We start from the raw sequence: 13,615 nt of genomic DNA, 5'->3' as shown, positions 1-13,615 counted from the left end.
TGTACTCCTCCTAACATCCTGTAAAACCTGGAGCTAAGAAACTTTTTGTCTCCAAAGACATGCAGAGGACTGAGACAAACCTGCCAAGGTGCATTACCCCTGGGCTGAAAATTCAGGTTGCTCACTCTCAGAACGTTTCTGCAGCAGCAATTCTATTTCAGCTGGACATTGCAGAGAACATATCCAGCAACATGGAGGCCTGTTCAGCTACAGCTTGAATCGTTGCCCTGCTGGAGGAATCCAAGTTCCAAAAAAATGACTAAGCCAGAATGTAGAAACCTTCACCGGACCGTGAGGGACCTTCCTTGGGCATGAATTTCGAATTTCTCCCACTCAGAGCTTTCAACTGCTTCACTGGGACTGTGTCTAATGGCTAGCTTGTGGAGCCATTCTCGGCCACAGCCTGCTACTTCATGCTGAAGATTTTTGGCTTCCATTTCAAAGACTAAACCAGGAGGTAAAACTTCAGACTCGGTCAAACCGGGATCCTATAACTGACCTGTGCTCCATCATGGTCAGCCTTAAATAATGCTTGGGTCTTCGAAGCGCAACCACAAGGCTGGTGTTGACGCTTAATAAGTTTTGGAGCTATTTTTGTTTAAAACTTTACAAATTCATATCTTCAGTTCTCCTTAATGGGTTCCTGTCAATTTGGTGTCATTTTGTTCATTAAACTATTCTCTATTTTGTATTAATTGGAGTGGGATTTTTATTGTGCTGTGTTTTCGACTTTTTAACTGTTTTGATTCTTCTAACTGCTTTATGCATGTTCTTAAGGTAAATGCTGTCTGCTTTGTGCCCTAGCTAACAGTGATGAGCCCAGGTTTAAATTACAGAATGCCTAAATGGACCTAACTAGAATAGTGAAATTTGTAACTTGTGGTGGGCTACCATCCACCGCATCTAATAATACACTTTCTGACTTTACCACACAAAGAAAAGGGCAGATTCAGAGAAACCACTTTTGTCTGTAGGCCATTAAATCCTCTTACTGCCCTCATCCTGGCAGCTATTTCTTGACAAGATTATGCACAGTACAACTATTTAAGATATGCAAGTGGGTTTGAGGCAGGGTGTGGGTCCACAAGCATATGATCCACACCAGATGTCCACAATACCCACAGACTATGTAGATCATTCCAATTTTGATTTACTGTTTGAAAATGTATCCCCTGGTGATAGTCTGAAAATATGACATGTATCCTAATGTTGACCAACACTTAATAGTAATGAATGAATATCATGGATCACTCCATTGATGAAAATATAACCACATCGGGGAACATCTACCAAGAATGGTTGTTGCTTTTGTTTAGTTGGCCAAGCACTTTGAACAAGAAAGAGAGGAAGTGAGGTGCTACTTTGTTCATTTGTACAGTTGATGGATAGTGGTGAGAAACAGCATCTGTTTGTGTGGGGTAGTGGAAGTGTGACGACTTAGTAGGACAATACTTTGTAAAAAGAAGCTTTACATTGGTTGAGTGCTGAAGTAAAGCACTTTTTGGGTGAAGGGCCTGAAGGGCTTGTCGCTTTACTTGAATGTGAAGTAAATGAGACGGGGAAGCAGAACATAAGAGGCAATTTTCTTTACTGAAGTAATGAATTTGGAAGGTGAGGGGCAATCAAGATAGCAGTTCCCTTGCCTTATCAGTGAGTCAGTCAATCAATCAACTATCTTTATTGTGTCATTACTAAAAATCATTAAAACAAATTTCTTAAAAATAGAATGCGCCAAGATAAAATATGACAAAGTGATTCACAGACCCAGAGGTACTGGTACAAACTAGTGACATAATGGATTAAAATGTTGCACATGTATGTAAAAATGAACCACGTAAAGATTTAAAACACGAGAAAACAATGTTGTCACATGTAAATTAAATATCAGTCAGCCCTAGGGAAAAAAGTTAAAATATTAAAAGCTATACAAGAGCGCCCTGTGTACATGCATAGAAATAAGGTCAAACAAGCATTGGCATAGCCAATAGGTCTCGCTTTTGGGACCTTATAAGTATTTAGTTATGCAGCACAATATCCTTGGTGCAACAACATCAACTGTTGCATGGCTAAACACTTATAAGGTCCCACTGGCGAGACCTATTGGCTATGTCAATGCTTGTTTTTAATGTAGTGGACCCCTCCAGTAAAATGTGTGCATCCGCAGGGCAGATGCCTTATTGTCCTTATGTTCGCTAAATTCCTTAAACAAACAGACACCCTGCGGGATAATCCAACAAGTGCTGTGAGGATAGCACAGTGAACAGCACCAGTATTTATAGCCCCCCCAAGGTAGGTGGGCTGGGTAACTCTGAGCAGGTGCTGGGGTCATTTGGTAATGCAAGCCCACACCCTGCCCAGAAAGTCTCACGGGGCAGTACTGTTGCAGCAGACTGTGAGCACGCCCTGGTGTATCACTTTCCAGTGGGGCGGAGGCATATCAAGTGTAAATAATGGCAGCGCAGCGGGCAGAGCTTTGGCATAGGGGCTGCCAGATACCCCCTGGGACCGCCTACTTGGGCCGAGCGCAAGATATACAGTTCCCAATTTCAATTCACCGCCTCCAGACATGCCGACCTAGCAGTTGGACTCCTCTCCACCCACTGGCCTCCTGACGCCAGTCCATCCGCAAGGTGCCCCCCTGGACACATGGGGGGTACGGGGCAGTCCCTCGCAGACAGTGGCCCCAGGCACCTCAAGTAATCACGAGGCCATGCAGGGACTACCAGACCTTGGACCCAGGGCATAGGCCGCACCACAAAGCCAGCTGGCAGCTGCAGAAGGGGGCCAGCAGCAGCGGCAAGAGTTCAGTTGCGTTGCCTCCGGGAGGGGTGCAACCTGAGAAGCCCTCGTCTATGCTCACCGCCCACCCGCACCTTCCAGAGCAGGCAGCCTCACCAATGGCAGAAGACCTCATTAGCCCCTTTGAAGCTGCAGGGTCAAAATGCAGCAAAATGTCCCAAAGTTGCACCTGCAGGGCCCCAAGCAGACCGTTCACACTGTTCTGGCAGTTTGCAGTTGTGAGATAAAAAATAACGCTAGGCACAATAGCGCGCACGCGCCACAGCGAGCCATGTGGTTTCAATTATCGCGCCCGTGTCTGGGCGCGATAATTAAAACCACATGGCGGCCATGAATTGAAAAATTACAGGCCTATTTCTCAACTGCCTTTTCTAAGTAAGATCTTGGAAAAACATGTCCTGAACGCCTTAGCCAGCTATCTGGAAGAACACCATCTACTGCATGCCAGGCAGGCAGGCTTCCGGCCACAGCACAGTACTGAACTGGTCATGGCCACGGTCACCGATGAGTTAAGAATCAGAGCAGACAATAAACAACCATGCGCTCTGATTCTGCTCGACCTGTCGGCAGCCTTCGATACGGTCAGCCATACCATCTTGCTGGACCGCATCGCGAAGCTGGGGATTGCTGGCCAGGCGTTCAAGTGGTTAGAGTCCTTCTTATCAGGCCGCACTCAGAGGGTTCAGATGGGGGACCAGTTATCCGGGATTAAGGATGTGACATGGGGGGTGCCTCAAGGGTCCGCACTTTCTCCCTTATTGTTTAACATCTATCTGCAACCCCTGATGGAAGAACTCACGCGTAGGAACTTGTTGGAGGGAGGACCACCGGGGAGTCGGGGGGACTGCTCCGGCCACCTTCCTTCCGCAAAGTTATAGCCGAGCGCCGCTGAGAAGCCTCCGAGGAGAGGTCCTTCTCCTGAGATCGTACTAGGCCCAGTAACACCACCACACAGGACTCTGTATCAGTTGCTTATCTTGGTTCTTTATCAAAGGTAGCACATTCAATATTTACAGTGGGATCGAGTGATCCAAAAAGAGTCTCAATGTCTTTAGGGGGATAGGGTAGCGGGTCAGTCTCAGTACCAGCCGGGTACGGGGAGGCTCTGCGCCAGACCTTGCGTGCTGGCCTCAAAGTAGCTCGGACGTGGAGAGCCGCGACGGCGTCTGCAGGTCTCGGGTGGTAGTTCCGCTTGGGTCGAGCCGCGACACAGTCAGCAGGGCTCTGGTGGTAGGTCCGCTTCGGTCGAGCCGCGACGAGGTCAGCTGGGCTCTGATGGCAAGTTCAACAAGGTCGGGCCGCGACGGCGTCAGCAGGGCGCCAAAGGTTCGTGAAGGTCTTTAAGCACCGTGGAGCCGCGACGTCGTCAGCAGGGCTCAGGGGGTAGTTTCAGGATGAGTCTTTCTCCGTAGGGTCAGCCGCGATCCGATCAGCAGGGCTCTCGACTCCGGGATACAACTGTTGTCTTGTTGCCGGGTCACCCCAGATATAGGACTGGAGCCCTTTGATGTCCGGACCCTTGCGCCCGGGGGGGCGGAGAGGCCGGGTAGGGAGCGGCCAGACGCCCAGCAGGAGAGGCGCCAGGCCCCAGAGAGCTGTGGGGCGATCGCACCTAGGTGTGGAAGGACGGTTGGGGGTCCCATCGATACTGCCCTCCGCCGGCAGTGGGAAGGGTTCACGTGGTATCCCCTGGGCCAGGGGTTGGCGCCTCGATGTCGGGCCTCGCTGGGACCGAGGCCGGGTGGAGCGGGGTCACGTAGGTGGTCACGTGGAGTGACGTATAATCCAAAATGGAGGAGCCCCGAGGTGCATGGGACCTCGTGCGGCTTAGCGAGGGGGAACAGGACCATGCCACGAGGCCGGCTCCAACACGCGTCCCCCCCCAGCTGAAGGCAGGGAGAGTCACCCATCTCCTTGGGGGTTCTCCTCGCCGAGGCGGAAGAATCTGGACAGGCCGTCAGCATTGGCATGGTCATTGCCGGGCCGGTGCTCCACGGTGAAGTCCATCCCTTGCAGCGAGATGGACCATCGCAACAGCTTGGGGTTCTCGCCCCGCATTTGCATTAGCCACCGCAAGGGCCGGTGGTCAGTTTGGACTCTGAAGTGGGTGCCGAAAAGGTAGGGCCGGAGCTTCTTGAGAGCCCATACCACAGCGAAGGCTTCCCGCTCGATGGTGCTCCACCTCTGTTCTTGTGGCAGCAGTCGGCGGCTGATAAAGGCCACAGGTCGGTCGAGGCCCTCGGCGTCCATCTGGGAGAGGACCGCCCCGACCCCGTACTCTGATGCATCGGTCTGCACCACAAATTCCTTGCTGTAGTCAGGGGCCTGTAGCACAGGGGCAGCACACATGGCCGCCTTGAGGGCTTCAAAAGCGGTCTGACAGCGGGGCGTCCAGTGCACCGCCTTGGGCGTTTCTTGGAAGTGAGCTCCGTAAGGGGCCCCACAATGCTGCCATAATCTTTAATAAATCGCCGGTAGTAGCCTGTGAGGCCTAAGAAGGCCCGGACAGCGGTTTGGGTTGCGGGGGGCTCCCACGCCTGGATGGCATTGACCTTTAACTGGAGGAGCGCCACCTGGCCACTCCCCACCTGGTGGCCCAGATAGGTCACAGATCCTTGACCGATCTGGCATTTGCTGGCCTTAATTGTGAGCCCGGCCCTTTGGAGATCGGCCAGGACTTCTCCGAGGTGTCCTAGGTGCGCGGCCCAGTGGTTGCTGAAGACGGCAATGTCGTCGAGGTAGGCCGCGCTGAAGGCTTCTAGCCCGGCCAGGACCTTGTTCACCAGCCTCTGGAAGGTCGCTGGGGCGTTCTTTATACCGAAGGGCATCACCCGAAAGTGGTAGTGCCCATCGGGGGTGGAAAAGGCGGATCGTTCCTGGGCGCCGGGAGTGAGCTTGATCTGCCAGTACCCAGCGGTGAGATCAAAGGTGCTTAGGTAGCGAGCGGCCCCTAAGCGATCGATCAGCTCGTCTGTCCGTGGCAGGGGGTGGGCATCGGTCTTGGTGACTGCGTTCAGGCCCCGGTAGTCTACACAAAATCTGAGTTCCGGGGAGGTGCCGGGGGCAGCGGCCTTCGGCACCAGGACCACTGGGCTGGCCCACGGGCTGTCTGATGGCTCGATGACTCCGAGGGCGAGCATCTTGGAGACCTCGGTCTGTATGCAGGCTCGGACTCGGTCGGGTACTCTGTAGGCGCGGTGCCGCACAGGGGGGCTGTCCCTGGTGTCCACGTCATGGACGCACCAGGGGGTCACCCTGGGCGTGAGAGAGAAGAGGGCAGCGAAGGGTTGCAGCAGCTTCCGGCAGTCATGGCGCTGTTCTGGGGTCAGGGTGGCGGAGAGGTGGACGCCCTCCAAGGAGCCGTCTTGGCCCGAGGACCCCAGGAGGTCTGGTAGGGGCTCGGAGTCGCTTTCGCCCCCGTCGTCGGTAGCCAGCAGCAGGCTTAGTTCAGTTCGGGCAAAGTGGGGCTTGAGCCGGTTTGCGTGTAGGACCCGGAGGGGGTTCCTCGGGGACTCCATGTCGACCAGGTAGGTGACAGGACTCTTCCTCTCAACCACCTTGAAGGGCCCGGTCCACTTGTCCTGCAGGGCGCAGGGGTCCACGGGCAACATGACACAGACTTGCTGGCCCGGCTCGAAGTCGATGGTCGAGGCATTTTCGTCATACCAGCGTTTCATGTCTTCTTGGCTGGCTTCGAGGTTGGCTTCTGCCAGGGCCCGGAACTTCCGAGTCTGGTTCCACAGGGTCAGGAGGTACCGGTAGACGTCGGGGGGGGGCATCTTGGACGTTCGCCTCCCAGCCCTCCTTGACCAGGCTGAGGGGCCCTCGGACGGGGTGCCCATACAATAGTTCGAAGGGGCTGAAGCCCAGGGATTTCTGTGGTACCTCTCGATAGGCGAACAGGAGGCAGGGCAGCAGGACGTCCCATCTCCTCCTGAGGGGCTCTTCCAGACCCTTGATCATTCCCTTCAGGGTTCTGTTGAACCGCTCGACCAGTCCGTTCCCCTGGGGGTGGTAAGGGGTGGTGAATTTGTAGGTGACCCCACATTGTTGCCAGAGGGATTTCATGTATTTTGAAATAAAGTTCGTACCCCTGTCGCTCACCACTTCTCGGGGGAACCCCACTCTGGAGAAGATGCCCATCAGGGCCCGGCCCACCACTGGAGCTGTCACAGTGCGGAGTGGGATGGCCTCGGGGTATCGGGTGGCGTGGTCGACCAGTACCAGGATGAAGCGGTGTCCCAGGGCGGTCCGGGGGTCGAGGGGCCCCACGATGTCGATCCCTACTCGTTCGAACGGGGTGTGGACGGCTGGAAATGGTTGGAGGGGGGCCTTAACTCGACCCCCAATCTTTCCGCTAGCCTGGCAGGTCTGGCAGGAACGGCAGTGATGGTCCACGTCTCTCCGCATTCGGGGCCAATAGAAATGGGTCACCAGGCGGCTGTAAGTTTGTCTCGCCCGAGGTGTCCGGCAAGGGGCACGTTATGCGCCAAGTTCAGGAGGAACTATCGGAATCGGAGGGGAACCACCAATACCCGGCCGGCTCCCAGTTCGGCGACTTTCTGCTCGCTATAGAATAAGTCATTGTCCCAATAGATCCAGTGGGTTTCTGTGGTGTCCCCCGAGGCCTGGGCGGCCGCTTGCTGTCGGGCCCCCTCGAGGGACGAGCAGGCCTTTTGCTCTTGCTGGAATTGTTCGCGGGTGGGGCCCCCGTCGTGGCGCCACTGGGCCAGCTCGGGGATCTCGCTGAGGGAGGCGGCCTCGTCGGGAGGAAGTTCGGATGGCCCGGCCTCATCGTCAGGTTCCTCCGTGCCGGAGGAGGGTGGTAGTTCTGGGCCCGTAGGCTTGTCGGGGGCCGCGGCAGCGGCAGGTTGGGCGGTCATGGATCGGGTGGTGGCGCAGGCCCACTCGGGCAGCCCTAGCATCCCCAGATGCTCTCGGCGCTCCACCTGGGCCCAGGGGGAGCTCTCTAGGTCGTTCCCCAGGAGGCAGTCCACCGGGGCGTCGTCGCGGACAGTTACTTTGAGGGTGCCTGACACTCCTCCCCACTCGAAGGGGATCCTGGCCATCCGGCACATGCTTTCGGTGTTGTCCGTGGTCCGGACAGGGCATAGGACATGCGGCAGGATTTGTTCGGGGTTCACCAGGTGGCATCGGACAGCGGTCACACTGGCCCCAGTGTCCCGGAGAGCTTCGGCCCGTTGTCCATTGATGGTGACCCACTGCTGGTACTTCTGGGTGTTGCTTGGGATGGCAGCCCGGGGCACCATTTCTCGGGGGCCCAGGCATACGAGTGACATGGCAGCTGGTTCCCACTCGGGGGACCCGTCCTCGCGGTTTTCTTCCTCTTCCTCTCCTTCCCCCAGGGCTGCGGCGGCTATTTGTCGGGGAGGGGGCCCAGCGGTCCCGCTCCGCCGGTTCACAGGGCAGGCCGGGTCGCTCGCATAGTGGCCGGTCTGTTGGCAGCCGAAGCAGGTCACTGTTGGTCGGGGTCCAGGCCTGGCGATGGGGGTCCCTCTTCGGACCAGGGTCGGGGACGTGTGGTTGGCGGCTTGGCCTCGTGGCGGGCTTCTGGGCGGCCCGGTCGGGAAGTCTCGACTGCGGTGGGACCCCCCTCCTCCGCCCCGCTGGCGAGGAGGTCCCGTGGTACTCCGTTGGTAGTCCCCCACGGGGTTCCGGGGGACCCGGGTGTTGACCCATCGGTCGGCTTCGGCGGCGAGCTTCCGGGGCTCGGTCAGCTTACTGTCCAGGAGATGTTGCCTTAGTTCCACAAAGCAGTTGTTGGCGAGGTGCTCCCAGACAATGAGGTCGAACAGTTCGTTGTACGAGGTGACCTTGCTCCCTTTTATCCACCCTTCAAAGGCCCGGTTGAAGAAGTCCACGTATTCGACCCATGTGGTACCGGGGAGCTTCTTACAGTCCCGGAAGCGCTGCCGGTACATCTCGGCTGATAGTCCGTAGCGTGTGAGTAGGTCTTCTTTCATGTGGTCGTATGAGGTCATCACCGCGTCGGGGAGTTGCAGCAGGGTATCCCGGCCCTCGCTGAGGAACCTCCCCCATAGGCCGGCACCCCAATCCTTCCGGGGTACCCGATGGGAGGTCATGGCTACCTCGTAGGCTCGGAACCACTGCTGGATGTCGTCGTTTTTGTATTATTCTTTGACGACATCCTTGGGGATATGAACCTTCGGCTCGGTTAGTGGCAGAGCGTCCCGGGCCCCGGGGGTGCCGGTCTGCCCCGTTTTGGATTTCAGTTCGAGTGCCTTGAGGCCCCTCTCGTGCTCGAGGGTTAGCCGTTTCTCTTCTAGTTCTCGCTGCCGTTTCTTTTCTTCGATTTCCTCCTGCAGCCGGAGTTGCTCCAAGGCTAGTTTCTTCTCTGCCAGCAGGAGTTCACCGTCCAGCCGGAGTCGGGCGAGGTCCATTTCGTGTGTCCGGGCCCTCTCCCGTTCTTGCATCTCCTCGTGGGACAGGCCGGCTTCCAGGATGCTTCGTCCCCCATCTGTCGGGGTTATGGTCGGTGGCAGGTTTCCGCCCAGGGCCGCGGTTCCTTCGGCTCAGGGTGGAGTGGTCTCGGATTCTGCCCAGGTTTTCAGGGCTTTCTGCATTTCTTCCTTGGTGCCCAATCCTGTGGTTGGGATCCCTTTGTCCTTGCAGAATTGTTTCAGTTCTTTGTGGGTGTATTCTTCCAGCTTTTCCAGTTGGAAGGTTGCGGCGATGGTTGCTTCTTGGTCGTTCATGGTTCCCTTCTTTCCATCTGGTTAGGTAGTGGTTCCGTTACTTGCTTGTACGATTGCGTCTGGCTCGGATCCCATCGCTGGCCACCAAATGTTGGAGGGAGGACCACCGGGAAGTCGGGGGGACTGCTCCGGCCACCTTCCTTCCGCAAAGTTATAGCCGAGCGCCGCTGAGAAGCCTCCGAGGAGAGGTCCTTCTCCTGAGATCGTACTAGGCCCAGTAACACCACCACACAGGACTCTGTATCAGTTGCTTATCTTGGTTCTTTATCAAAGGTAGCACATTCAATATTTACAGTGGGATCGAGTGATCCAAAAAGAGTCTCAATGTCTTTAGGGGGATAGGGTAGCGGGTCAGTCTCAGTACCAGCCGGGTACGGGGAGGCTCTGCGCCAGACCTTGCGTGCTGGCCTCAAAGTAGCTCGGACGTGGAGAGCCGCGACGGCGTCTGCAGGTCTCGGGTGGTAGTTCCGCTTGGGTCGAGCCGCGACACAGTCAGCAGGGCTCTGGTGGTAGGTCCGCTTCGGTCGAGCCGCGACGAGGTCAGCTGGGCTCTGATGGCAAGTTCAACAAGGTCGGGCCGCGACGGCGTCAGCAGGGCCCCAAAGGTTCGTGAAGGTCTTTAAGCACGGTGGAGCCGCGACGTCGTCAGCAGGGCTCAGGGGCTAGTTTCAGGATGAGTCTTTCTCCGTAGGGTCAGCCGCGATCCGATCAGCAGGGCTCTCGACTCCGGGATACAACTGTTGTCTTGTTGCCGGGTCACCCCAGATATAGGACTGGAGCCCTTTGATGTCCGGACCCTTGCGCCCGGGGGGGCGGAGAGGCCGGGTAGGGAGCGGCCAGATGCCCAGCAGGAAAGGCGCCAGGCCCCAGAGAGCTGTGGGGCGATCGCACCTAGGTGTGGAAGGACGGTTGGGGGTCCCATCGATACTGCCCTCCGCCGGCAGTGGGAAGGGTTCACGTGGTATCCCCTGGGCCAGGGGTTGGCGCCTCGATGTCGGGCCTCGCTGGGACCGAGGCCGGGTGGAGCGGGGTCACGTAGGTGGTCACGTGGAGTGACGTATAATCCAAAATGGAGGAGCCCCGAGGTGCATGGGACCTCGTGCGGCTTAGCGAGGGGGAACAGGACCACGCCACGAGGCCGGCTCCAACACGCGTCCCCCCCAGCTGAAGGCAGGGAGAGTCACCCATCTCCTTGGGGGTTCTCCTCGCCGAGGCGGAAGAATCTGGACAGGCCGTCAGCATTGGCGTGGTCATTGCCGGGCCGGTGCTCCACGGTGAAGTCCATCCCTTGCAGCGAGATGGACCATCGCAACAGCTTGGGGTTCTCGCCCCGCATTTGCATTAGCCACCGCAAGGGCCGGTGGTCAGTTTGGACTCTGAAGTGGGTGCCGAAAAGGTAGGGCCGGAGCTTCTTGAGAGCCCATACCACAGCGAAGGCTTCCCGCTCGATGGTGCTCCACCTCTGTTCTTGTGGCAGCAGTCGGCGGCTGATAAAGGCCACAGGTCGGTCGAGGCCCTCGGCGTCCATCTGGGAGAGGACCACCCCGACCCCGTACTCTGATGCATCGGTCTGCACCACAAATTCCTTGCTGTAGTCAGGGGCCTGTAGCACAGGGGCAGCACACATGGCCGCCTTGAGGGCTTCAAAAGCGGTCTGACAGCGGGGCGTCCAGTGCACCGCCTTGGGCGTTTCTTGGAAGTGAGCTCCGTAAGGGGCCCCACAATGCTGCCATAATCTTTAATAAATCGCCGGTAGTAGCCTGTGAGGCCTAAGAAGGCCCGGACAGCGGTTTGGGTTGCGGGGGGCTCCCACGCCTGGATGGCATTGACCTTTAACTGGAGGAGCGCCACCTGGCCACTCCCCACCTGGTGGCCCAGATAGGTCACAGATCCTTGACCGATCTGGCATTTGCTGGCCTTAATTGTGAGCCCGGCCCTTTGGAGAGCGGCCAGGACTTCTCCGAGGTGTCCTAGGTGCGCGGCCCAGTGGTTGCTGAAGACGGCAATGTCGTCGAGGTAGGCCGCGCTGAAGGCTTCTAGCCCGGCCAGGACCTTGTTCACCAGCCTCTGGAAGGTCGCTGGGGCGTTCTTTATACCGAAGGGCATCACCCGAAAGTGGTAGTGCCCATCGGGGGTGGAAAAGGCGGATCGTTCCTGGGCGCCGGGAGTGAGCTTGATCTGCCAGTACCCAGCGGTGAGATCAAAGGTGCTTAGGTAGCGAGCGGCCCCTAAGCGATCGATCAGCTCGTCTGCCCGTGGCAGGGGGTGGGCATCGGTCTTGGTGACTGCGTTCAGGCCCCGGTAGTCTACACAAAATCTGAGTTCCGGGGAGGTGCCGGGGGCAGCGGCCTTCGGCACCAGGACCACTGGGCTGGCCCACGGGCTGTCTGATGGCTCGATGACTCCGAGGGCGAGCATCTTGGAGACCTCGGTCTGTATGCAGGCTCGGACTCGGTCGGGTACTCTGTAGGCGCGGTGCCGCACAGGGGGGCTGTCCCCGGTGTCCACGTCATGGACGCACCAGGGGGTCACCCCGGGCGTGAGAGAGAAGAGGGCAGCGAAGGGTTGCAGCAGCTTCCGGCAGTCATGGCGCTGTTCTGGGGTCAGGGTGGCGGAGAGGTGGACGCCCTCCAAGGAGCCGTCTTGGCCCGAGGACCCCAGGAGGTCTGGTAGGGGCTCGGAGTCGCTTTCGCTCGGACGTGGAGAGCCGCGACGGCGTCTGCAGGTTTCGGGTGGTAGTTCCGCTTGGGTCGAGCCGCGACACAGTCAGCAGGGCTCCGGTGGTAGGTCCGCTTCGGTCGAGCCGCGACGAGGTCAGCTGGGCTCTGATGGCAAGTTCAACAAGGTCGGGCCGCGACGGCGTCAGCAGGGCCCCAAAGGTTCGTGAAGGTCTTTAAGCACGGTGGAGCCGCGACGTCGTCAGCAGGGCTCAGGGGGTAGTTTCAGGATGAATCTTTCTCCGTAGGGTCAGCCGCGATCCGTTCAGCAGGGCTCTCGACTCCGGGATACAACTGTTGTCTTGTTGCCGGGTCGCCCCAGATATAGGACTGGAGCCCTTTGATGTCCGGACCCTTGCGCCCTGGGGGGCAGAGAGGCCGGGTAGGGAGCGGCCAGACACCCAGCAGGAGAGGCGCCAGGCCCCAGAGAGCTGTGGGGCGTTCGCACCTAGGTGTGGAAGGACGGTTGGGGGTCCCATCGATACTGCCCTCCGCCGGGAGTGGGAAGGGTTCACGTGGTATCCCGCGGGCCAGGGGTTGGCGCCTCGATGTCGGGCCTCGCTGGGACCGAGGCCGGGTGGAGCGGGGTCACGTAGGTGGTCACGTGGAGTGACGTATAATCCAAAATGGAGGAGCCCCGAGGTGCATGGGACCTCGTGCGGCTTAGCGAGGGGGAACAGGACCACACCACGAGGCCGGCTCCAACAGAACTGTGAGATCTTTAACTACACGGATAACACGCAGTTACTGGTGCGGCTGGGAGAAACACCAGAAGCCCAAGAATCAGTTAGGAATCTTCTTAGATTCACGGTTAACTGGATGACCAACAACTTCCTCAAAGTAAATGCCGAGAAAACGGAGGTGTTGGTACTTACCAACAAGGCCAACCCCTGGGATGATTTGTACTGGCCCCCAGAACTCGGCAAAGCCCCCATCCCCGGCACAGTAGTGAAGAGTCTAGACCTTAAGATCGATGCGGATCTTACCATGGCCCCTCAAGTGTCGGCTGTGGTGGGTTCTTGCACGGCCGTGATGCGGCAGTTACGTAAGCTTACCACCATTCTTTCAGCCTCTACGCTGCAAACCATCGTCTCAGCGACTGTTATCTCGAGGCTTGATTATGGTAATGCTTTGTACCTGGGCTTACCACAGAAGCTGATGAGGAAACTGCAGGTCGTGCAGAATGACGCAGCCAGACTGATCTTCTCTCTCCCTAGAAGCTCGCACGCAACTATACTTCTTCGTAAACTGCATTGGCTGCCTGTGAAGTTTAGGGTTCATTTAAATGCCTCTGCATGGCCCATAAGGCGCTCTTTGGCAATGCCCCAGAGTATGTCAAACAGCGCCTGAGGAAGTATGTTC

This window comes from Triturus cristatus, chromosome 9 (assembly GCF_964204655.1).
Source record: "Triturus cristatus chromosome 9, aTriCri1.1, whole genome shotgun sequence".
Taxonomy (NCBI): domain Eukaryota; kingdom Metazoa; phylum Chordata; class Amphibia; order Caudata; family Salamandridae; genus Triturus; species Triturus cristatus.
Note: the sequence above shows the minus strand (reverse complement) of the source record.